Source organism: Lycorma delicatula, chromosome 2 (assembly GCF_047948215.1).
Source record: "Lycorma delicatula isolate Av1 chromosome 2, ASM4794821v1, whole genome shotgun sequence".
Lineage (NCBI taxonomy): Eukaryota > Metazoa > Arthropoda > Insecta > Hemiptera > Fulgoridae > Lycorma > Lycorma delicatula.
Genome location: NC_134456.1, coordinates 75,498,465 through 75,524,211, shown reverse-complemented (window position 1 = coordinate 75,524,211; position 25,747 = coordinate 75,498,465). Strand labels below are relative to the sequence as shown.

The following is a 25,747-nucleotide window of genomic DNA, read 5'->3' as shown; positions in this document are numbered from 1 at the left end:
TGACTGTATAATGAATATCATCACTCTCACTGATAGCATCTTTCTTATATTAAACACTTTGCATAGTCACAGTTAATATATCACAGCTATAACTAGGACTGGGTCAGATAATGTAATTCAACAAAGTATGTACCACCAAATGCTGTAAATTAGTATTTTTAATTAATCATATTTTATAATTACCCAGGCAAAAGCTTTCAGCTAATCGTAACGTGATCTACTTTTCAGTTTATGAGATGAGTTCCGAGTTTCATGATATACCTACCATGTTTGTATTGGGTGATTCATACCTTCACTGTTTTAAAAGCATATACAAATTTATTTATATAAAAAAAAACAGGGTGGAAGTGAGTCGAGATCTTCTAGTGCGAATTGAAACTGATCTTGATTTTCTAAAAATTGTTATTATTGGTCATGAAATTGGATATTTGGGTACGTACTAGAAACAAAATGCCAAAGCAAGGAGTGGCCCACTTCAAACTCACCACGTCCCAAATAAGTAAGAAGGAGCAAACCAAAAGTCAAAACCATGCTAATTTGTTTCTTCGATATTAATAACATTGTCCATAATTACTTTTTGCCTACAGGACAGACTGTAAATCAATATGTTTACAGAGAAATTCTTGAAAGATTGCGGAAAAGAGTTGCCCGAGTGAGACCAGTCATCAAAGACAACTGGATGCTGCATCATGACAATGCACTTTGTCACACTGCATTCTCAATTAATGAGTTTTTGGCAAATAAAAGCATTCCTGTAGTTCCTCAACCACCTTATTCACCTGCCTAGTCCCTACCACTCTTTCCGGTTCCCGATTTTAAAAAACCACCTCAAAGGACACTATTTTGGAACAGTATAAAGCATTAAAAAATATATAACCGACCATTTGAAGGATATTCCGGTTTCTGAGTTCCAACATTGCTATGAAGAGTGGGAAAACCATTTGAAGCGTTGCGTGGCTTCCCAGTGGGAACTATTTCGAAGGTGATAGAGTCCATGTATAATTGAATTATAAATAAAACGTTTTTCTGAACCAGTCTCATTATTTACAGACTTCGTATTTAATTTTGTTCCTATAAATAAAAGTTCATTTCTTGTTGTATCTGAACAAAAACGTATGAAAGGAATTTTCCCTTATATTGTTAGTTTTCCCTTTATAAATGTATCTTAAATCAATACTTGTTTTTTTATTTAACCTTCTAAAACAAATACTGCAAAGCATTTTCATTAAACCTTTATAAAGCGTATTGTTAGTTTTACCTTTAAAATCCAGTCGATTTTTGTTTTAATTTACAATTTTTTTTCTGTTATAAATAAACAATATGCAGATTGATGATTTCCGTTTATTATGTAAAATTGAAATTGAACAAGTGATGTTTGAAACTTGCAGAATTATTTAAATGCTCATGTTTATTTGAATAGCTTACTTTTTCTGTAGGTTCATTTGAATTGTTCGGTTGTTAGTAATATTGATATACTGTTTTTGTGGGATGTTAGCTACACGTTTCCCATAGTTATAACAAAAATTTTTCTCTGTCGGTTGAATCTACTGAACTGTATTAATGAAAAAAATCCGTTTTATTAACCTTTTTTAGCAAAAAATTGATAACAGTACTATTACAGTTTTTAATTAAAATAGTTTTTAGTTTTTTAATAATTCAATAATTTTCAGAAATGTACAATTAACTCATAAATATGTTACAATATATACATTTTAGTTACATTTAAATTGCACATTTTCATTTTAATTACTATTTTTCTGGAAATAATTTTTTTATAGGTTTAATTTTGTTGAGATTATTGATGATATTTTATTTTTTTCAGGTGAGATTTACAAATAAATATTTTACGAAATATCTTTCACAATTTTAAGTAAGTTTTCTTTGAAGTATTTTTTATTCGTTTAAAATTATTTATTAGTTTTTAGTACGCTTACAGTTTGCAATAGTATTAAATATCATCGGCATCACGTTTAACAAGTATAACTACTTTTCTACGTAGCATCGAGCAAGCAGTCTGAAAACATCATAGTTTGGGAATTTGATTCATAAAATCTACCCTTCAAATACCCTCATTGAATAAAATCGCATTTGGACAAATTTGGGAAATGCCGAAGCCACTGCCCTCTGCTGACAGTTCGTTCCTCAGTAAAAGCTGCATGAACGCATAGAAGAAAATCATTTGATATGTGACACATTTCTCTGTATTGTTAGAAGAGCCGTACGCTTTTTCACATTATCTTAACTGAATGGAAAATTCTTTGAAAAAATTATACGGATAATATTTGTACTGTTGGTACGGTCAAAAAATATTGACCGGGTAATACGATTACCATAAGCATAACCCCGTACACAGATATTTTGAGAATCCAGTCGCAGTAATTAAGACGTTTCAATTTATCTTTTCTTTTAAGTTGTTGCAAAGTCGTTAGTTAATGCGGTTTAAAATTTAAATCATGAAGAATCTTACGGCAAAATGTGTATTTACCTCACTTTTTTCTGATAACTTAGTTTTTTGGACAGCCAGAAATTTTTTTGAATAACGTCTATGGCCTCTGTAATCCTTTCTTTATTTTTCCTGTTTAGCCTCCGGGAATTACTGTTCAGGTATTACTTCAGAGGATGATATGTATGAGTGTAAATGAAAAGTAGTCTTGTAAAGTCTCAGTTTGACCATTCCTGAGATGTGTGGTTAATTGAAACCTAACCACCAAAGAACACCGGTATCCACGATCTAATATTCAAATCCGTATAAAAGTAAATGCCTTTACTAGGACTTGAACGCTGGAACTCTTGATTTCCAAATCAGCTGATATGGGAAGACGACGCGTTCAACACTAGACCAATTCGGTGAGTTGGCCTCTGGAAGCCTAACAGAAGGTTGCCTTTTTCGTTGCCGCCTTTATCGTTTAACCAAATATTTTAACCAAAACATGTATAGTGCTCTGTTGGGATACTGGTATTTGGAAATTTTTCCACGAATATTTGACGCGTTTCTTGAAAAAATCAACCAGAGCGCACATAAGCTTCCGCTAAAAGCTGTATTTACCTCGACTGATTAGAGATTTCAGAAATAAACAATTGCAAATAATGAAGCTATACTGCCCTGAAGCATGAACAGTTTACAACTGACAAAAATAGACGAAAGTAGTTACACACACAACTAACATATATATATATTTTTCATGATTGTATATAAGAGAGATCGCTACAGGAGGATCTGTGTTGTATAACGTTATACCATTTTTTTAACCTCTTTTTACGCTGCTAACATAAGTTTTGTAGGAAACGAAATACGATTACTATATAACAAACAATTTCAGAATTATACTGAGATTATCTTTGGATACGGTATGAAAATGATTGTTAACGAGAGAAACAATGTAATGATGATATTTATGCAAATATCCCACGAGATATTTGCGTAAAAAAAATTTAAATTAGGAAAATAGTTACAGAAGACTGAAAAAGTGAAAATAAATAAAAAGAGGAATAATAACTGGACAATGGTATGTTTCATTTAACAATTATTATATTGAAAGATAAAGTTACATTTTGAAGAAGAGACCTTAGAGGTGTTATGTATGTTTTTACTGTTGTGTAATTGTGAAAAATAGACGCCAAGAAACAAGGCGAAAAAGGCTGAAAGAATTTGAAATATAAGAATGGAGGAAATTTAGTAGATGGACAGAAAAATTGAAAAATGAAGACCTAATGAGGAGAATTAACGATAATAAAAAATAATCATAACAGTTGGTAATCATAAGACCTATTTTGTAAAAATCATCGTAAAGGGAAGTGATTGATTAAAGAGTTGAGAGGTGCAGACACCCGCCTTCTGACGATCCCGGTCGCCACATCCCCGTCCATTCCTAGATCTGATGGGCTTTAGCGGAAGTCATCTTCTACATCCTCAGTACCTGATTATATAATTCAGTCATCAGGATGGCAGCGATGCAGATGCCTCGAAACATATTTCCATCGGTGTTGAAACCCATCAACTAACGAAAAATATTTTTCAAACTCACCTAAACCGAATAAAAAAAAAATGATAACCAATAAATATATACGAATTGAGCTATAACAAAATATTAATCTTATACCCTCAAAATTGTTCGCAACATCGCAATTTTGACCTACTATACCAAAGCATTACCTAAAAATCAACGCATACCAAAATTATCTATAAATCAACCCACGAACATACCAAACAACAACCTGCTCCAATTGCTGCCGAATGCGCTTACTCTGGCAGAAAAACTCTCAAACAAGCCCCTAGCCTCCCAGTATGGTGAAAGATCAATAAAAAAATGCAATTATCTTGAGACAGTCATTGTAAACGATATAAAAGTAATGGGAGTTATCAGGAACTTAAAATTTCAGCTGAAAAAAATAGAAAGTTAAGCAAGCATAATGCACTGTCACAGAGTTGATGATGGTGATAAGATTTTATAAATTTATAATTATACGTATTTAAGGAAATATTAAAACTTTTATAGTATTTAAATTCGTTCTAGTAGATTTTTTAAATTGTTAGTTCCATTATATCAAAAGTAAAACATTAATTCTACGTAATATTTTATTAGAAAGTCATCAGAAGACTAAAAAAAAAGTTTCTAGTATCAAAGAAAGAATTAGTTTAGTGAGATCGCATATCGTCGACGCGTGATACTGTTTAACTCGACTTTTCAGCGTTTAGTCTGTGTATTTTTGACTCGGCTACGCCTAAATGCTTTCCAATTTTTATATTGAAAGATAATTCTTAGATATTAAACAGAACGATCGGTGTGTAATGATTTTTGAAAAGGTTTTAGCTTCAAAGCTGACTTAACTACTCATTCATTGAGTTACCGTTTGCGGTTTCAGTTTGTACGTAACACTTTTCAAATATTAACATTATATTATTATATTTATTTATGTGCTGTAGTTCAACAAAGTGTTAAATTAATTACTTTCTCAAAAAACCAAGTCAAATGATGTGCGATATGTCTAGAAACAGTGGTTCGATATTTCCAATATAAAAAGTTTATTCTGGACGCTAGCTATAACTTCCACAATAAATTACGATTGAAAATTTCGCTTTGAACTTTATTTTAATTTTCACTTAATTAATTCATCTTCGTTGTTAAGTTAAATTTGTTAAATTTAGTCTAAAATGAACAAAATCTATTGTTCACAGAAATACTACTACTTCCCTTTCTTTTAGTGATTAAAAATAGAGGTTATTTTTTGCAAATATATAATCTTTGCTGCATGTTTGGAATATTAAAAGTTTTTTAAAAATATTAATTATTAGAGAGCCATTTAAATAAGATAGAACCTTTTCAAGAACACATCATATACAGTAACCAGTGGTTGTTTGGTTGTTTTTACTTCCTTGTACGAAGAAAAGGAAATATTGTGATCGCGAAAAATTTCAGATTTCAACGGAAATATCCATTTTGACCATCCCTAAATCCTTTTGGACTAGTTTCATGTGTCGTCGGTATGTACGTACTTATGTATCTCGCATATCTCGAAAACGATTAGCCGTAGTATGTTGAAATATTTGATTTAGGACTGTTGTAACATCTAATTGTGCATCTCCCTTTTTGATTGCAATCGACTGAAGCAATGTGTCCAAAAAAGCCTAAAATCTAAAAAAAATTGGATTTTGACTTTTTCTTAACTGTAGTAATAAGCCCTCATTGAGAGGTTTTCAACGATATATCATAAGTTGATTTATTTTCATTGGTTTCAGAGTTATAGCCAAATAAAAGTTTAATTACTGAAATAATTGGATCTTACAAGGGGAAGGCACGTAGGTTCAATCCAACTTCATCTCCTTTAACTTTTTTTAAACTTTTTTTTTAAATTTAAATATATTGATTTATTAATAATTACTAACCTCTAATTGTAAAAACAATATGATAAATAATTCAATAATAATAAAAAAAATAGACGAAAAAATATCAGAAGTTATTAATGAAGTAAAATTTATGTACTTTTCCTTTGAAAAAAAAAAGTGTATATGTAATTGAATAAGCGTACAAGGAATTCATGTGGTCCCACATCAGATTTTTTGATTTACTTTAATACATTATCTATTAAAATTATAAACCTAATCGTTTATTATATTTCAAAAGTAGAAATTCTGAAATACTTTTAAAAATTAAAACTAGATTGCTATTTCGATTGTTAAACAGTCATCATCAGTAGGTATTAAGGAATTAGTCATAATCAGCAACTGCTACGAGACAGAACCGTTGCACCACATCTATCCCCATTCACCGCTATTTCCACCTAAACTTAATAGATCATGATAGCTTTTATTCCCATGCATATAATATTAACAAATGCGACTGCATGTCTTGGAGAATCACTGAGCGATGGTACTCCGTCCAATAATATCAGTCCTCCTAATACGGGGAACAGTTGCTGTTTGCCATCACCGTTAATATAGAAAACAGATGCTGCTCTTAAACTGCCCTAACATAGAGAACTAAACTTCTGTGAAGTATATCTTAGTTTGGCAAATAACCTTCAACATGTTCTATTCGGAAGATCCTACTAGTAACTAATCTACCGCCGGCATTGCTCTCAAGGTTAGACTAGCTCGTAAGCCCCAGTATCATCATCAAGGTCCTATATTTTCTAAATGAATAATTGGTATATATTGTAAATAAAAAAAACACACTCAAAAAAAAAAGTTAACTAAACAAATACTTCAGAAACACTTAAAATAGCTTACAAAATAAAAATCAAGTTCAAACTAAATAAAGTTAATTAACTTGTAAAGTTTAGTTACTTATAATTTATCAGTTTATAATAATTTATACTAGTAGTATATTTGTGGTTCATTTCATATGTCATCAGTTCCTTAAAGTCAAAAGTTTGTTTTCTATATAATCAACACTCGCTCATCATTTTTATTAATTTGCAGTTGTGAACACGTTAATTTGTAGGATTGTTATTTTGTAGTTTTTTGTTTGTTTTTGTACAGATGTATGAAGATTAACAATGTTTAGTTATGCTGGTTATAGTATATATATGTGATGTGATTACAGATTTATAAGAGATAAAATGTTTGTAAGTTAAAGTGATTTCTTTTTAATATCCTTGAGGAGGAATTGAAAATTAAATCTTGATGTAGAAATTCGATTATACGCATTGTCATTCTGCCTTCATACTTCAACATATTTAACGCGTGAATTAACAAATTCTTATCTCTTAACCTTCTCGCATTAAACTTAAATGCTCATAGTGCAGTACGTACTGAAGTTAATTATTATTCATTTTCGAATTATTTTGATTGCGAACAGTGTATTCGGATAGTGGCGGTATGCACTCTTTATGTTCATTTTCAAGGCCGACTGACAGATGTTGAAACCAAATGGTCACAAATAATCTCACTGTCAACTGAAATATTACCCTTCCTATTTCACTGTGCATCTTTGTCTCGCAATGGGGGAAGAATCATGGATCACTTGTAGTATACATCTGGCTGGCGTTCAGTAAGTTTTTTCATAATATTCAGTTAGATTCTAGTCGAATGAAAAAAGAAATACGCGTTGACCTCTTGTTCTTCTATACATGTGTACTGAATGCTGTAATGTCTGTTTGATTTTTTTAAAAATAAAATTGTTTTTATAAGTGATTCCGCTTACAAAGTTGATTATTTTATTGCAATGCAATAATCATTAATCGGTTGGGGGGCTGTTCAACTAGGCTTTGTAATCGCGTTGGTTATTTCTAAAAATACAATATCCTGACAACTGAGTTGTTTACTGCTTACGTATAGATTATTCTGTTTGTATTTTATTTTTATAACTTTTTCCTTCTTGTCATGAAGAAAAAAATTAACCGGTGAGAAGATTTTTCACGATTCTATTTGTTTATCTAATTTTGTAAAGTTTTCTGAATTTTAAAATTTTTCTAAATTTTCCGATTTCCCATCTGAATTCTTACCCATTTTTGTTTAAATACATTTATTTTTTAATTATTTTTCAGTAATTACATGTTTTATTATTTATTGGAAACCTAATTGTTTACGTAAAAAAGAACATACAATAGAAGTAAATTAAAATCTCTATCCTCTATAGAGTTTTTCTTGAACCTTCTGTTATAGAAAACTACCTCTTGGTGAGACTCTTAATTATTTAAAATCATAAATTTAAGTTTTTAATCATAAATTAAGTTTCATTTTATTATGAAAAGATTTTATTGTAAATTTTTAACTTTGTTTCTCGTAAATTATTAGAAACATACTAAAACATAATTTTGTTTAAGAAATAAAGTTATATAATTACCTACATCAAATAAAAAAATAATCTTTTTGAAAATAATAAAAACGTCTTTAAAAAAAAATTGCACTTCCTCTAAATTTCAATTCTTTAAATTTTGACTTTTTAAAGTTTGTGCCAAATTGTAAATAAACAGCTGTCACCATAATTTATCACCTATATACTAACCCTTAATTTTGTGCTGACTTCAACAAACAGTGTATATATATATATATATATATATATATATATATATATATAATAGAACAAGTATTCTTTTTTTTTAATTTTATATTTTTATTTAAAAAATTGATAGATCTTCAAAAGAACTCGGCTTTTAAAAAAATCTTATGTGGGTGTCATATGACTTCCTTGTACGCCTATTACATTACATATATATATATATATCTTTTTAAAAAGAAAAGTACATAAAATTTTACTTCTAATAACTTGATATATTTTTTATTTTTTTATTTTCGAAAAAGTTTTTTACAATCCGAGGTTATTAATAATTATTAATAAATCAATATATTTAAATTAAAAAAAAATTAAAATAAAGGAGATGAAGTCTGTTTGGAACAGATGTGCCTTCCCCTTGTAAGATCCAAATATATCATTAATTAGAATTTTATTTGGTATTACTCTGGAACCAATGAAAATAAGTACCACCTTTGATAAATCGTTGAAAAGCGCTCAATGAGAGGTTTTTACTGCAGTTACAGTTACAGTTACTGCAATTACTGCAGTTAAGAAAAAGTACAAAACTATTTTGGATTTGGTCCCCGTGGCAAATTGGGAATGGCAAGCGAAGAGAATTTTGCGGCCATAGGATAGCCCCCGAGGAGCCACTGAAAAGGCTCCGAAATTCACCTTGGCTGGGCTGACTTGACTTCAGGATGCAGGTTCTAGGCTAGTTATACAAAAAAAAGAGAAAAAAAAACAAATTTTAACGCAAGAAAATTATTCTTGTTTGTTCCACTGACTTTCTTTTTTCGTTCAAATGTAGTTTGAACTTACCTTCTTTGTAAGGCTATCCATATTTAAAAAATAAAAACTATGTAATCCACACACACACACACACACGCATATATATATATATATATGCGCGTGTGTATATATGTGCGCGTGTGTGTGTGTGTGTGTGTGTATTATAATACCTCGCACCTAAAATGCAGAAGAGTTTTTAAGATTTTACTTTTTTTTAGCCTCTTTAAACATAAAGTTTTAGAGAAAACTTTACTTAAGCAATTTTTTTTTTATTTTATTTATTCCCCACAAAAATTCTGTTTTGCAGCCCGATCTCTTTAAATATTTATATTTATAGCTAGGGGAAAGTAATGCAGTACATTCCAGCATTTTTCTTTTTTTGTACTTGCTTGTACGAAGTAAAGGAAGGTTATTGCGAAAAATGTCAGTTTCCAGATTTCAACGGAAATATCCATTTTGACCATCCTTGAATCCATTTTGACAAGCTTCGGCGTGACGTCTATACATTCGTATGTATGTATGTACATACATACGTATGCATCTCGAAACGATTCGTCGATCTCAAAAAACGATTAGTCGTAGGATGTTGAAATTTTAGATTTATAACTGTTGTAACATCTAGTTGTATACACCTACCCTTTTGATTGGAATCGATTGAACCAAAAGTGTCCAAAAAACCCCATAATCCAAAAACAATTTGGTTTTTAGACCTTTTCGTAAATAAGTAATAAGCCCACTTTGAGAGCTTTTCAACGATATATCTTAGTACTTATTTTCATTGGTTCCAAAGTTATAGCCAATTAAAATTTCAATTAATGAAATATTTGGATCTTTAAAGGGGAAGGCACATTGGTTCGAATACGACTTCATTTCCTTTTTTTTAACTATTTTTGTAATTTAAATATATTGATTTATTATTAATTATTAATCTCACATTGTAAAAAAAAATTACGATAAATAATAAATCAATATAAAAATAAGTAAATACCTAAGTTATTAATGTAATAAAATTTTATGTACGTTTCATTTAAAAAAAAATATATATTTAATTTAATAGGCGTACAAGGAAATCATGTGTTGTCCACATCAGATTTTATTTTTGTGAGTTGGATTTCTTTTCTTCAGTATATTTATTTTATACTAAGAAATTGTATTCATATTATTTTAATTATTAATACTTCAGTTTAATCTAAATTTATCGCTTGGGACTTTCTTTGATTTTTAAAAAAAATATGTCAAAGTTGCAAAACATTATTTTTTATTTTTTTCAGAGCGTACCTATTATAGTAATTATGAGTGCCAGTAAAAAATTAGATTTGACCTTGAAAAAATTCAACAGTCCAACATTAATGTGTGCGCGTGCACACGTGCTTGTATTATAAATATTTAAAAGGCTGTGGTTTTTTTTTAATTTTATGAATAACACTAATTACAGTTAATGATTAACTATTTTCAAATTACTGGACTATTGAGTATATTTAAGGTCTATATTTATATTAAAACAGATAAGAATAATAATGATGGGTTTTAATTTTTAATGGAAATTACTTTTAATACCGTATTCACATTTGTATATAAAATATCTTGATTAATAATTTAATACTTAATATATTACAATTGCAAATGAAGTTTCTCTTATAAATTATACTCCGGATGTCATTGTTCGACTGCCTATACAAGTTGTATATTATTTTTACTCGTACTCGTATGTTAGTTCGTGAATTGAATAGAACAGATTAGATGTATAGTACAGTAAGCCTACTGACATTCGCATCGTATAGCCAGGTAGACTAGTTAAGATAAGTAGCATTGATTCTTATTCACTATGTAATTGATTGCTTGTTTTATATTATTCTACTCCTAATATTACCTTAACTAATATGCATCTTAAATTATTACCTCTTCTAACGTTATTATTAAGCTTTTTTTTATAAGCTGTTATATTAATTATAATATTTATAAAGATTGAATACTAAGTGAAGTAAAAATTTAATTTAAATGGAAAAATAATACGTTGATTGCTATCAGGATAAAGTGATAAAATTATTTTTTATCAGATCTAATATTGTAATTCCAATGCTTATTTGGTTGCTAAGCAATTTAACTATTTATACGGTTAACGAAGTTAATATTATCCGTTAATATCCGTTATTATCCGAATATTAGTATTCAAGACCATTGATTTTTTCAATTTAATATTCAGTAAAATCCTTCATAGAAAACTTCAAAAACAACTTAAAAAATTAATAAAAATAAATAAAATCTAAAAGAAAATGCCTATTTTGATTCTTAACTTTCAAAAAAGGAGGTTTTATATTGGACCCTCTCTCTTTTTTCTATTTAACCTCCGGAACCACCGTAAGATACTACTTACGGATGAATGAGGATGATATAGATGAATATAAATGAAGTGTAGTCTTGTATACAGTCTCAGGTCGATCATTCTTAAGATGTGTGTGGTGTAAGTGCCAAAGAACAACTCACCGGGTTGATCTAGTGGTAAACGCGTCCTCCCAAATTATCTGAATAGTAAATCGAGACTTCCAACATAAAAGTCCTAGTAAAGACTTTTATACGGATTTGGATACTAGATTGTGGATACTGGTGTTCTTTGGTAGTTGGGTTTCAATTAGCCACACATCTCAGGAATGGTCGACCTGACATTGTACAAGACTACACTTCATTTACACTCATACATGTAGTCCTCATTCATCCTCTGAAGGGTAATACGGGAATACCTGAACGGTAATTCCCGGAGATTAAACAGGAAAAATTAAGAAGCACTACCAAGGAACACCGGTATCCACGATATTCAAATCCGCATAAAGGTAACTAACTGCTTTTACTAAGATTTGAACTTTAGAATTCTTGATTTCGAAATCAGCTGATTTGCGATGACGAGTTCACCACTACATTAACCCGGTGGGTTAATCCAAATAAATCTTGTTGCAATCGACGCAGCTACTTTTCGCGGTGGTACCGTGATGTTTAAAAAATGTCTTAGATATTACAGATTGGTCTCAATAGGGAAAAACTACCTAAATCTTTTCAAGGTGATTCAAGCTGATTTTTGCTTACATCACAACAATATTTTTGGTCGTGATATTTTTGAACCTGATGAACTGGGAAATATATGTTGGACTGAATTTGCTCTTCGGTACGAGACAGGTAAGGTTTATACCTTACGGTGGTATTCAGTGAATGAGTGAGGATGATATTATATATGTAAATGAAGTGTTGTTTTGTACAATGTCTGATCAACCATTCTTGAGGTGTATGGTTAATTGAAACCCAACCACAAAAGAACATCGATATCCACGATCTAGATTTCAAATCCGTATTAAAGTAATTGCTTTTACAAGGATTTGAACCTTAGAATACTAGACTTCGAAATCAGCTGATTTGCAATGACGAGTTCACTACTAGACAACCTGGTGGGTGTACGAGGCAGTGTCTAATCATACTACAGCATAGTATCACTAACAGGCAATATACATTACATCTATGTTCCTAGTACATAATTACATTACATGTATCGGTTTCTGTAAATATACATTTTATGTAATGTGAATGCCTTTTTTGTAGTAAGATTTCGTCTCAGTAGCTTGCACTTTTCGTTGATATCGTTGAAATTCATACAAGACTCACCTCTATTTGGATCTTTACATCCTTGATAAATGAATCGTGTCCTTGATTCATTGAAACATGTCACCCATTCATCAATTTTTTCTTATTCCAGAAGAATGTGCTGGGTCTTTATCTTTCGCAAATCATGCGCTGCACCGATTACAAATTATAATCTCTTTGAATTTCATTAAATCGGATGGTACAGTATAATTGACGATATGCGAAGAAATTTCAACTGAATATGGAATAATAACTATAAATTCTTACAATTACCATTAACTATTATACCCATATAGTTGTATTTTGTAATGATGTTTGTCATTTCTTAATTTCGAATGCATACCAGCTAGTTTTATTTTTTTTGTAAATGTACTTTCAATTTTTTGACTTTTGCTGCGTTTTCTCTCACTTTTTTCTATCCGTTATATTTCTATTCTCAGCTTCTTTCTCTTATCGTTATAATTCTTTGTTTGATTTTATGGCAAAAAATAAAACATTAAATTTGTAGTCCACATTTTAATCTCTCAGAAGGAGAAAAAAATTTTGAAAAATTTTTTTCTTTCCCTCCTGTTACTGTTTAGTTCCATTCGGAAAATATCTAAAAATCTTTTCTTTGCTGTATTTTTGTGAATTAAGATAAATTATATTTTTCCAGCGAATTCCAATTACGAAATTAGTAAGTTACGAAGTTAGTAAGATTGAATCGTATCTGATGGTTTTTAGCAAAGGATTTTCTGAAGATAAAGAATTAAAGCAATTAAAATAAATTATCTTCTGCAGGAAATGAACGTGTTTTCTCAGTGACTGTTCCTTTTTGAGTAATAGAAAAGAACTGTTACCCAAAAGAGCGTTATGTTATTCAGCAAGTTATATTATTTCAGATACTTCAATATCCTGTGCCTAGATATCGGACTTTTTGGTTGTTAAAAACTTTACGTATTAATTGCGTATTGTTATTCTAGTATTATATATTAATGTGTAAATTGAGGCAAATAATATTTCATTAAAATATTTTTGTTTGCTTATTAAGATTTTTAAAATATTATAATTTACTGGCGATAAAAGTTACATTACTGGTAGGTACAAGGGTTGTTTGCTTAAAATAAAACGTAAGCTTTTTGCTTTATTTTGAAACCGGCAGCTGTTTTATCACAACTTTCTATAAAGGCTATTTAGTTAAACCATTGCAAAGTTGTTTATCGGTGTAATATATCCGATTAGGTGTTTAAACTGTTTTAGTTGATTAATTTACTATACGTTTCACGTTACTCGTGTGATTTTTTGAAATATATAATTGTTGAGTAATTCTAACCTGACAAAGTAACTCATGTTATACATCGTATGAATAAATGATTATTTTTACAAACGCATTTTAAGTCTATTTGCTTTGCTACTTAGCGAAAATAGTATTTGGGGTAAATTTTTTAAGAAAGAGACATTTCATAAATAGGAGTAACGAGTAATTGAAAATCTCGTTTAACAGGTGCCTAACATTAGAACTTTTCATTCTCGCTCAGCTCTTGGAAAAAATTATTTTTCAAAATTGAACTTATTCCGTGTTTGAATTTTGACAAAAGAAATGTATTTTAATTTTAAAATAAAATTTTATTTGGTTTATCATTTTTTTATTAGGAGTGATTATTTTTTCTTATAAATCCGGACTTTTGAAAGAATTTTTTATTTATAAAGTTCCAAAAAAACCTTACCTGAAACCGTCTTTAAAATCGTTGGTTTAACAATCTTCCATCTTTTTTTTCTGTTTAGCCTTACGGTGGAACCACCGTAAGGTGATTCCAGAGAATTATACGTATGAATAAAAATGAATTGTCGTCTTGTACAGTCTCAGGTCGACCATTCCTGAAATGTGTGGTTAATTGAAACCCAACCACCAAAGAACCATGCCATGCTAGGGGCATGGTACATAACATAAGACCGAGTCCCGGCTACCTGGGTGGGATCCAGCGCCCTATAGAGAGAGTTTGATGCGAAGGCATCCCTCAGAGCTGAGTTTATCCGTAATTGCATATCCGGCTACGTTGGTGGGGAGGTGGTCAAGGAGATTGCAGCCGGTTGGAGGGAAACCACCAAAGAACACCGGTATCTACGATCTAGTATTCAACAGAATACACAAGTTTACCAAGGCTAGTTGGTATTGGTAATAAAATAAATTAGAATAATTTTAGATTCCGTAAAGAATAGAAACGCTTTTAAACTTACAAGTTAAAATGAAATATTAAAAAAACACGATTGCAGAAAAATCATTACTGTTACACGTAGGATAATTAAAAAACGTGCGGGTGGCAATTTTGTATGTAGTATATATTTTTTTTTTAATTTTTAAATTTATATATATATATATATATATATGTATATACAGCCTATGACACTCCCAGTAACGTAAGGATTCCAATAAGGGATCATACATTTAAATTGGTTCATTCGTTGGGCTGTTACGGTGGAAAAAACATAAATACTTACAACCTAAACAATAATACATTAACACTCTTTTTTGGGCAGTCATGTAAAAATAACGGACTTAATGAAAAAGCGAAGATTGATGTTCTTTTGTCACTTTGTCGAATAATTAAAATGAGTAAAAACAGTTTAATTAAATAAATCTTTTATTTATTATATAACAGGAAAAAAGAAATAAACTGAATTAAAATTAATAGTACACAGATATATATAAAAAATAGACTACTTTAGAAACAAAATTATTTGCTGACCTCCGTGACTGCTGAGTAGGTTGCGTCTCGACATTTCATGCGGAGGTCCCTAGTTCGAATACCTTTCAGGCTTGGCACCTTTTCATACTTTTTCTACGCTACCTATTTCCACCGGGTTAATTACCATAGTTGTTTATGCTCGCTCTTTCATTACAAAAAAAAGAAGAAAATTGTTTTGTTGAGGCTTTCCAAGAACAGAATACCACTGGAAATGATATGCTTTAAAAAACACAAAGAAAAACAAGGAAAAATTAAAGATATATGGGAAAAAAACTTGTCCCAAAGTAGAAATTAAAAAAAAATAAAATTAAAAGAAATTAATTAGGTGAAATGAAATTATTATTTTTAGAGATTTAGAATTAGATAAAAAAATGATATCAACTATTTGATGGTTAAGACGTTAGACAGCGTAATTCTAATTTTTTTAAAATTATTCTTGTCAAGAAGGTTAGATTTTTTAAAATTTTTGTTAAAGATTCTTAACTTATAAGTTATGTATAATGCAAAGAGGAGATTTCACTTGATTTTACATGCAGCTGAATATTGTATATTTTTTAATAAATAGGTGGCGTAAGGGTAAGGAAGAATAAAAAAAAAGGGAAAAGATTAGGCTGACCGGTTCATTGCTTTGTCATGAATCTTGATTGGTATATATTGTTCCTTCTGATTCGGTTAGCACTGATTTCACATCACACGTGCTCATTATTGCTATAATTAATTATAACTCTATTGTGCAAACCTGATACTATCTCCGGCCGTTCGGACCCATGTATATAGTATTGAATTATTATACTTCCACCCAGACATTTGCAATGTCAGATATTCGCTCTGTTATCCTATTATTCGATTTTGTTCACACATGTTGGGTTAACGCTTTCCCTCTGTTAATGACCCTCTCACAATTGATTCATTAATTTACTAATTTTATACCTATTTCAAAAAATGTATTATATATCAAAATGAAATAAGATTAATATATTAATTAGTTTTCTTTGTCATTTGTATATTTTTGTTCTTAATCCTTTTTAATCCTTAATTTTATTTTAATATAAATACCTGTGTCGGGTTTCAAGACATCGTGTTTATACATGTGATCCAACATCCGTATAAAAGCAGCTAACTTTTACTAGGATTTGAACTTCAGAACTTTCGACTTCAAAAATCTGCTGTTAACAACTGATTTACGTCGACGAATTAATCATTTGACCAGCCCAGTAGGCTAAAAAAGTTTTTTATTACCATGCTTTCTAGTTTTATTTTAATCTGAACCGGGAAGAATTAGTTGGCATTTTTACGATCGGATGTCGTTGCTGATTCCAAAATATTAGAAGATATTATGACCTTTAACGATTAATTAACAGCTAATCAACCATTTATTTTTATATCCAGTAATGCTGAATTATGGTGATCAGATAAGAGTTAATGATGTAGTGAATGAAATTCCTGTGTCATAGAATTCTGCCGTCTGTGATCTCGATCACTCAGTGACGCACCCATCTTGCACAATATTTGCGATAGCCTAGCTTCTGTGAAACAATTTCAAACAATAAAGTCCGTGAAACTTGTGTGAAACATAGAGAAATCTCAATTATTGTTAAACGGCGGTTTTCACGAATCTTTTCGTCAACTTTGGAGACCAGATCGTCAGTCACAATGCTCGGACGTCCATTCGTCTCTTTATCGTGAACGTTTGTTCGGCCATTTTTAAACTGAATGCACCACTTCCTGACAGAACTTTCACTCATTACGTTGTTCCCGTACACTTCACACAGTTCCCGATGAATTTCTATTGGTTTTAAGTTTTTTGCCAACAAAAAACGAATCACAGGCCCCACCTAACAACTGGCGGGATTTTCGATTGCAGCACACATTTCAAATTTGTATATAAAAAACGGGCAGTGCGGAGATGTTCCCGTTGTCACGGCTGGACGCTGACTTAGGTGCCGAGCACGAGCACACCAATATATATACGCGATTGGCGTGCGCTTGGCGGCGTCAGATGGAAACATTTTCCTTACTTTCTGAATAGCCCTCGTATTATTGTTCGATTACAGTATTTTATTTTTTTATTCAAATATGAACTTAAGAACATAGACAGTGTTTTATTTTCAGAAAAAAACAATAAAGAAAGCTAAATTTACAAAGTCGTTTTAATTAGCAGTTAATTGTTTCTTAATTTACATGAAATAAATATATAAAGACACAATACTGTTCTATTCAAAGTGCTTTTTTTTTTTTTAAAACTGAACATAATAACTACATTCACATTTATCTGAATAGTGGACGCCTCTATATAACGGACAGATTGTTGTTCTAGAACCGTGTCCGATATTGGGAAGTTTTACTCTACTTATTTGTTTTTATAATATATTTTTATTTACTGTAAAATATATGTATACATATAAAATACTTCGAGGTATTTCAACCAAAACCCCTTTTTTCATGTCATTTTTTTTTTTTTATTTAGATTTATTTATGGTTCCGGTAAATTGGAACTGATCGTAAATTAAACACTACGGCAACAGAAACAAAATATTAAGTTTGTATTATTTGTTGTGTAAATTTATTTCGTGTTTGAACTGCAATATATTTCTTGTAATATCTGATAAAAGCCAAATTTGTTTGCTTTTTAGACGGTTATTGAATTTTTTTAATTAAATTTTTGTGCAATAAACCAGAACTATAAATAAATATTGGAATTACTTCCTTTTCTTTTTTTTTTTAATATAAGTTTTTTTTACTAAATAAAAATTTATATCAAATTGAAACAGTTATCAGTCAAACTAATATGTAAGGTTTTTAACATTAATTCGTTGAATTAAACATTTTATTTTATTTTTAAATGAGGTATTATTAAAAAAGAATCATTTTTCCACCGATAGCACATCAGTAGTATAGACTTTTTTTAATGTAAAGTTCTTTTTAAACTGCCAGCTCAAACTAAGCCATTGTCATTTCATACATTTTTAACTGCATTTTATTACCGTAACAAAATAATTTTGGCTCAGGGTTAAAATTACACAAGTCATGTTTAAAATATTTTAAGAACACCTTTTTAAATTTTTTTAGATTAGGTAAGTTAAAAGTAATTTTATCTTTCTGACCTACCTTATCCATGTGGAGGATTTAAATTTTTAAACAGTAAAATATTTTTTTTTAAATTTATTTTTAAACGTAGATTTTTCCAGTGTTTAACTTTTTTGTTGTTACTGAACAGTAAATACGGGTTACGATCAGAAGCAGTCAGTCTACCACGCCTTCTTGTGTTCGTCTGTTGAATTGTAAAACAATGGAATAAGTAAGTTAGTATAAACCTAGATTATTCATTTCTACTGCAACAGTGTTTGATTTATAATGTGAATGTCAGCATAAAATTAAAATAAAGTACAATATTATCAAAGAGAAGAATATTGTGAAGGTCCATTTCACTCAGTTATAGTATTAAACTTCTATTACTATATATATAAAAAAAGGAATTAAAAAACATAAAATGTAACTTGTTTTTCAAATGTTTCCCTAAAGTTCGCGTTTATTTATTGCTTAGCTTTAAAACATCATTAATTTTTCTTTGCTAATTGCCTTTGGAATGCGATTGTATTTCGCTACAATTCAGGGTTTTGCGAAAACAATGACGCTTTATACTTTGTGAATATTAAGAAAATAGGTTGGAAACTTATAGTAAAAAAATAATAAATTTCCCGGTACTACAGAGAGTCTTAGTTTGTCTCGGTCGTAATCTCTTTTTATTAATTCTGAGTATTACTTTTTTCTCATGAAAACGCAGGTTTCTCGTATTTCAGTATTTTTGTAGGCATATATATATATATATATATATATATATATATATATATATATATATATATAAAACAAAAAAGGTGACAACACAGTTGTAGGACCTAGGTACGTATGTATGTATGTGTGTACGTATCTCGCATAATTAAAAAACGATTAGCTGTAGGATGTTGAAATTTTGGATTTAGGACTATTGTAACAGCTAGTTGTAAATCTTCCCTCATGATTGCAATCAATTGAATCACGTGTCCAAAAAAGCTCAAAATCAAAAAAACTGGATTTTTTACTTTTTCGTAACTGCAGTAATTCGCCCTCGTTGAGTGCTTTTCAACGGTATATCATAAGTGAGACTTAGTTTCATTGGTTCCAGGATTATAGCTAAATAAAATTTTAATTGATGAAATATTTGGATCTTACAAGGGGTAGGCACATCGGTTTGAATCCGACTTCATATACATTTTTTTTTTTTAACTTCTTGTTTTTATTTAAATATATTGATTTATTAATAAATTATTAACCTCTGATTGAAAAAAGATATGGAAAAAATCAGAAGTTATTAGTGAAATAAAGTTTGATGTACTTTTCATTTTAATTCAAAAACTTTTATAAAGGTTAATAATTATTAATAAATCAGTATATTTAAATTTAAAAATTTTTTTTTAAAATATGTACATGAAGTCGGATTCGAAATAATGAGTGCATGGTTACGGATCTGACACGTTCTCATTTACACCACATAAGTACTTGAGCGACGTGAAACAAAATTAATATATAAACTAATATAAAATGCTGATACGGGCACCACAAAAAAAAATGTGATGCAAGTTTGTGTCCAGCACAATGCAGTTGTGTAACTGCCCACTTTATTAAATAATTGTTAGGATCGTATCTCACTTTCAAATGAAATAAGTTTAAATTAAGTGCTGCAAAAATTGTGTATATGTAATTTAATAGTCGTGCAAGGAAGTCATATGGTGTCCAGATCAGATTTTTTTTTAGGTGAAATTCTAGCGTTCTCCTTATCGAAAGATATTTTCTCTGTTAAAATAAGATGTTAGTTTTGGCTAATGATAACAAATGCTTCATAATGCATTCTAGCAACTGAAGCAAATGGATATTTGCAGGCTTGATACATGAATAAAAATGTTTATAATGTGTAAGTTATTGTATACATACTTGACTTAAAATGGTTGGTTGGTTATAAATTAAATATCTTAAAAAAAAATTTCTTCAGTTTTCTAATTTCAAATTTATATTTAGTTAGACTCGAATTTCGAGATTTAAAGAAGATTTACGAAAGTATCTTTTTTTTTGAAATATGGTTTTTAAGGCGGATTTACTAGTTATAAGTTTACTATGTATTTTTCATTATATATTTTACAGGTCATAGTATATGACATCGATTAAAAGAAAATCGAATTACATAACTTATGGAAATAAATCTCTAAATTAGCATATAACTTAAAAAAGAAAAGAAACTTTCTCAAAATTGTTTTCGATATCTCCATTATTAAAAAATTTATTAAAATACATAAATTAAACTAAATATAAATAGATTTAAAGATGTTAACTCTTGTAAAAAAATTTTCAAATTTAGGATAAAGGTAATATGTTAGTGAAAGTATACATTTTTTAAACGCATTCATACGTTACAATAAAAATAACTTAAAATCAAACAAAAAATCATTATAAAAAACTCTCCAAGTTTTTATTCCAAAAAGATGTAAAAATAAATTTGGACAACCGCCAAGCATTATCATAATTCTTTTAGAATTACGGCTGTTGGTAAGAAATTTCAGACATTTTACTGTACTTTATCAGCCGAGCCAAATACGGAATATTTCTAAGGACATCCGCTACATGTCACGATAGGAAAAATAGTTTAGTTGTGGTTTTTTTTATGTAAATTTATGGAAATATTAAAAACTGTTGTGAAAAATATTAATTAAATTACTGTTTAGAAGGCGTGTTAATTATATATACTGAATGTTCTTGTTAGGTTCTATTCACTTAATTTTCTATACAGAGATTAAAATTTCCACTCTAATTTTAATCGTGATATTTAATTATTCTCTGAGTGAAAAAGGTATACGTAAACTTTTTTTTCTGCATAAAAGATTATACTAATCGTCTTGGTTTTTTTACGCCTGCGACTCATGTAAGTAATCCGAGAACATAAGTAATAGAATTAGCCGATTCATTTTATTTCAGAGTAACAAGGCTCAGTATATAGCCATTCCCTGTGACGAGTGGTTTAAAGGTTACCCTTGCTAGTTTGAGGAATCTGCATTTCGAATAGTAAATGTAATATTATACTCTATTAGCCGGCCTGTCTAGCCAGAACCTAGACCCTCAGAGCCCAGGTCAGCCCAGGCGAATCCTGGAGTCAAGTGGCCTACCCCACGGCTGTTCGCTCGCCATTCCCGGTTTGCCAGGGGGACAAGAGCCTTGGACACCCGCAGAGCTTGCCTCAGTCGCTATTCCCATCTTTCCAGAGGGCTCCATCCCCTTGGAACCCCACATTTTACGTTATCATAATGATTGTGAGATTAATACTGATGCACAATTTCAACCTTTTGTTCGCGGAAGGTCGATTACACTTCCACTCCTTTAACTTTGCATACCACGCAACGATAATCATGCTATCAGGTGCTGGTTGTCCGTATTCCCTTCAAAAATTTCGCTGCACAGTAAACTCTGATTTTGAATCGTTATACCACAACACACATTGCGCTTTCTCCTGGATTGACTCCTTTTTATAAAAAAATTATATCAGTGCCCTCTACTCTGCCTCTACCTGGAACAAACCAATATTACAAAAAAACATAATTTTTTCTTTCTTTTGCCATAAACCGCACATCTGTAACTGTAATAGTTTTTAAAATTTTTATAATCATGGAAAGACGTTATGGACATTCTGTTTTATTTTTGTTGTATTATTAATTTAATTGATTCAGATCATTCAGTTCAAACCCAACTCACCCAGTTCATTAATTCAATTCATCAAAGTTTCTGCTTTAATGAATTCTTCTTAATAATACCAAGAAAATGGATAAACCTTTGGTGGCGATTGATCGAGTAACTTCTTAACAAACAAAAACTCTCTTCCTCTTTATGTATTAGTATAGATTTGGCTCGATTATTAAGACAACTTTCTTCACTTTACTTAAAAGCCTGTCATGGGAAACTTGTAATTCTTGTCAGTAATTATGCTTAGATTAGTTCAGCTTAGACAGTTACATTATGACATTCAATTTGTAGGATTTCGTTTTTATATACTTACTTTTTTGATAACTTTTTGTGTAGTTATTACTTAAATTACTTTTTTGTTACAGTGCTGTTTCGTCTTTCAGTAAAAGTATATAGAAGTACTTCCCTGTTAAATTAAGTTGAAAAGAGTTGCCGCAAAGTTAATATAAAATAATCTTGTTACATTATATAAACAATAATATTGGTTTGTTAAAAGAAAATTTAATTAAAACTTTTTTACAAAGTTATTGATATATAAAAGTAATTTTCGTTGAAGTAAATAAGGTATATTACTTTTCCGACGCGATTAAGAAATTAAACTTTGTAAGTTTACCTGTTCCTATTAGAATTTCTTCTTATCGTATTTTTGTTCTGTTTTAAATCTTCCATTTTTGTTATTGTTTTTAAAAAGAATGATATTTGGAAGTCGATTTTCATGTAGATTATTATTTACATATTCATTGGCCATGTATTAATAAACCGTTTGTAATCTGAATGATACAATTTTCTGAATTATTCAGTAGGTATTTTACTTTCCCTAGTATATGTAATAAATAGAAAATACTGTTGTCGGCCAAAAAATACCCGTTTGAATTTTTGTTTTGGCACCCTACTCCAAATAACTTTGTTACAAAACATTGTGCATTTCAAGTTGTTTCAATAAGCTTTTAGCAAGTTAAGGCATACAGTAAGATATAATTTTCGTTTGCGTATAAAAATTTCTATTTAAGACCGAGATTCGTATTCGAGACCTACGTGATGAAAAGATAGACACTACTACTCCATCTCGGAAGTTTTTATAACAAAAAAACAATAATTATACAACTTTATGTTCCCGATTATAATTATATAAATTGTTTAATTAGTTATGAGTTATGGAGACATTGATCATGTGAAAAATATCAGCGGAAGTAATACTGTATGATAATTTTAATCGTAGTTTGGGAATAAATACACTGCAAATAATATCAGTTAAGAACGGGTTCATATTAAGATAAAAATTAACAAGCCATTCGCAACTAAGACTTCGATTTTTATACATCTTTTTAAACAGAAAAACGTTTTATAATTTTCTTCTGTTTTAACCTGAACTAAATTCGTATTTTGTCTTTCACCAAATGAGTTAAGGATAATACATCTTACCTTTATTTTACGTCTTTTTATTTTATTTTTCAAACTCTGATTTAAACCTTTAAATTAAATGAAATACCCAAGAAAAGTAAAAATTAATACTGGATATGCATTTCGATTGTTAAACTATCATCTTCAATATTTATATATTAATTAATATAATATAAATAGAACAAAAAATTACAGTTAACATTTAATACGGTTATACTGTACTTGAATTCTGACAAAAAGGAAAAAATAACGTCCAGTTAATCTATATCACGTAAATCATCCTTCTGGAATAGGCAATCGAGATTGAGATTAAACCACAATTTATGTTTATCTAATCTTATAATTTTAAATTCCTCTTTTCCGTTGTCTATTATTTTATTCTAATAAGCGTCTTCTATAACCTAATTCGGTGTTCGTTTAACATATAATTGATTAATTGGTTTTTTTTTTTTTTGTAATGAGTTATTTATGAATTATATTGAATGACTAAACTTTTCACTCTCCATAAAAAATGATGGTGCGTGGGTTTGTTTGTTGTATGTGCTCACATTTTTATTTCAGCTGCTCTATTGGCGCAGAGCAGACCAATGGTGGTGCGCTGGGCTGAGCACAGCGCACGAATGATTCATTCGATCGAACGATTATACTTCATGATACGAACGATTTTTCTAAAATTATATTTGTGTTTTGGGGGATAAAAAAGGAGAACATTGGTGTTAGAGTTGTATTAAAACAACTCTAGAAATAGCTAAAAATGTTTAGGTTTTTGAAGCTTTCGTTGTAAAAGTTTTTGTTGTTGTTAGTACGCTAAATTTCATGAACGATATTTAGTTAATTTTACAAAATCATGTGTAATGAAATATAAACCATACAACATTTTCGCGGCGGGTCGGACGCCCGCTTTTTTTCTAGTGTAAAATAAAAATAGCATTTCACAGGTTTTTGTAGGGTGTTACAAATTAAGAAGTTATAATTTTTCTTTAAATAAGCAAAGTTGGTAAAGATTATAATAAATATAATTTTAAATTTTATCGCTGGTAAGAATTAAATTTTTAAGCTTCATTGAAATGTATAGAATAATTTAAAAACATAATTTCCAGTTATATTTTTTTATTTATTAAATTAGTCAGATCTTAATTTGAAACCTATGCTCCTGTGGACAAAACATCCAGCTAAACGAGTGACGTTTGTCTTATTTCAACTTTTCAACGCTGAGTAGTCGTATAACTAAATCGATTATAACGAAAAGATAATCGTCTATGTATATTTACAAAGTTATTTACGCGAATAAATCATCTGTAATTACAATATATATGTAATTGTATAGAAAGTGCAATTTATTGTAACAGTGTATATATAAAAATGTTTTTTAGCTCATATAATTATAATTGTGTAAGAATTTATTTCTTCGACGTGGCTACAATTATTTGGCAACTTTTCTTAATAAGAAATTAATTTTAATGTCTTATTTATTTTTTTCGGTATTTTAAATATATTGTTACGAATTAAATAATAACTTTTGTACAATGTTGAAAATTTAGTTCGCATTATAAATTGTCATAATATAAGTTAGTTGTTTACTGTACGTACAAGATAATTATGCATCGGAGGGCAGTGAAGCGTGTCTGTATATTCCTAGAATATTTAGCAATTAGTTATATAATAATAGTTAGCAAGGTACTTTTAGCATGAAATCGACGGTCATATTTATTTCTTGTCCGCTTAATTTTTTCCCTTGTTTATTTTATCACAACAAAAAATTAAATTGTACGCATTGTTCAATCGGGAGGCTTATATTCTTACTAAAATTGGTACATATAAGTTGATAGTCACTTAAATGAAAATTAAGTAATAATTAAAGAGATGTATGTAATGTATTAATTTTCTAATTAGCGTGCATCGCACTTAATTACTATTAGATATAATTTAAGATACATAAATGTATAATTTTATGGTACTAAAATATGTATGTTCACATATATTTTT

The 25,747-nt window shown here is 29.6% G+C and overlaps 1 long non-coding RNA gene across 2 annotated transcripts in view; it reads left to right on the top strand.

Annotated features, from left to right (window-relative positions):
* Window positions 1-25,747, top strand: part of LOC142318908 (uncharacterized) — a 209,996-nt gene that overhangs the window by 85,566 nt on the left and 98,683 nt on the right. The window contains exon 1 of one of the 2 annotated variants that reach the window (XR_012755074.1): window positions 10,978-11,030. The exons of the other annotated variant lie outside the window; for it this stretch is intronic. This is a non-coding gene — a long non-coding RNA (uncharacterized LOC142318908). Of the gene's footprint in view, window positions 1-10,977; window positions 11,031-25,747 lie in introns of those variants that run through there. 2 annotated transcript variants of the gene reach the window in all.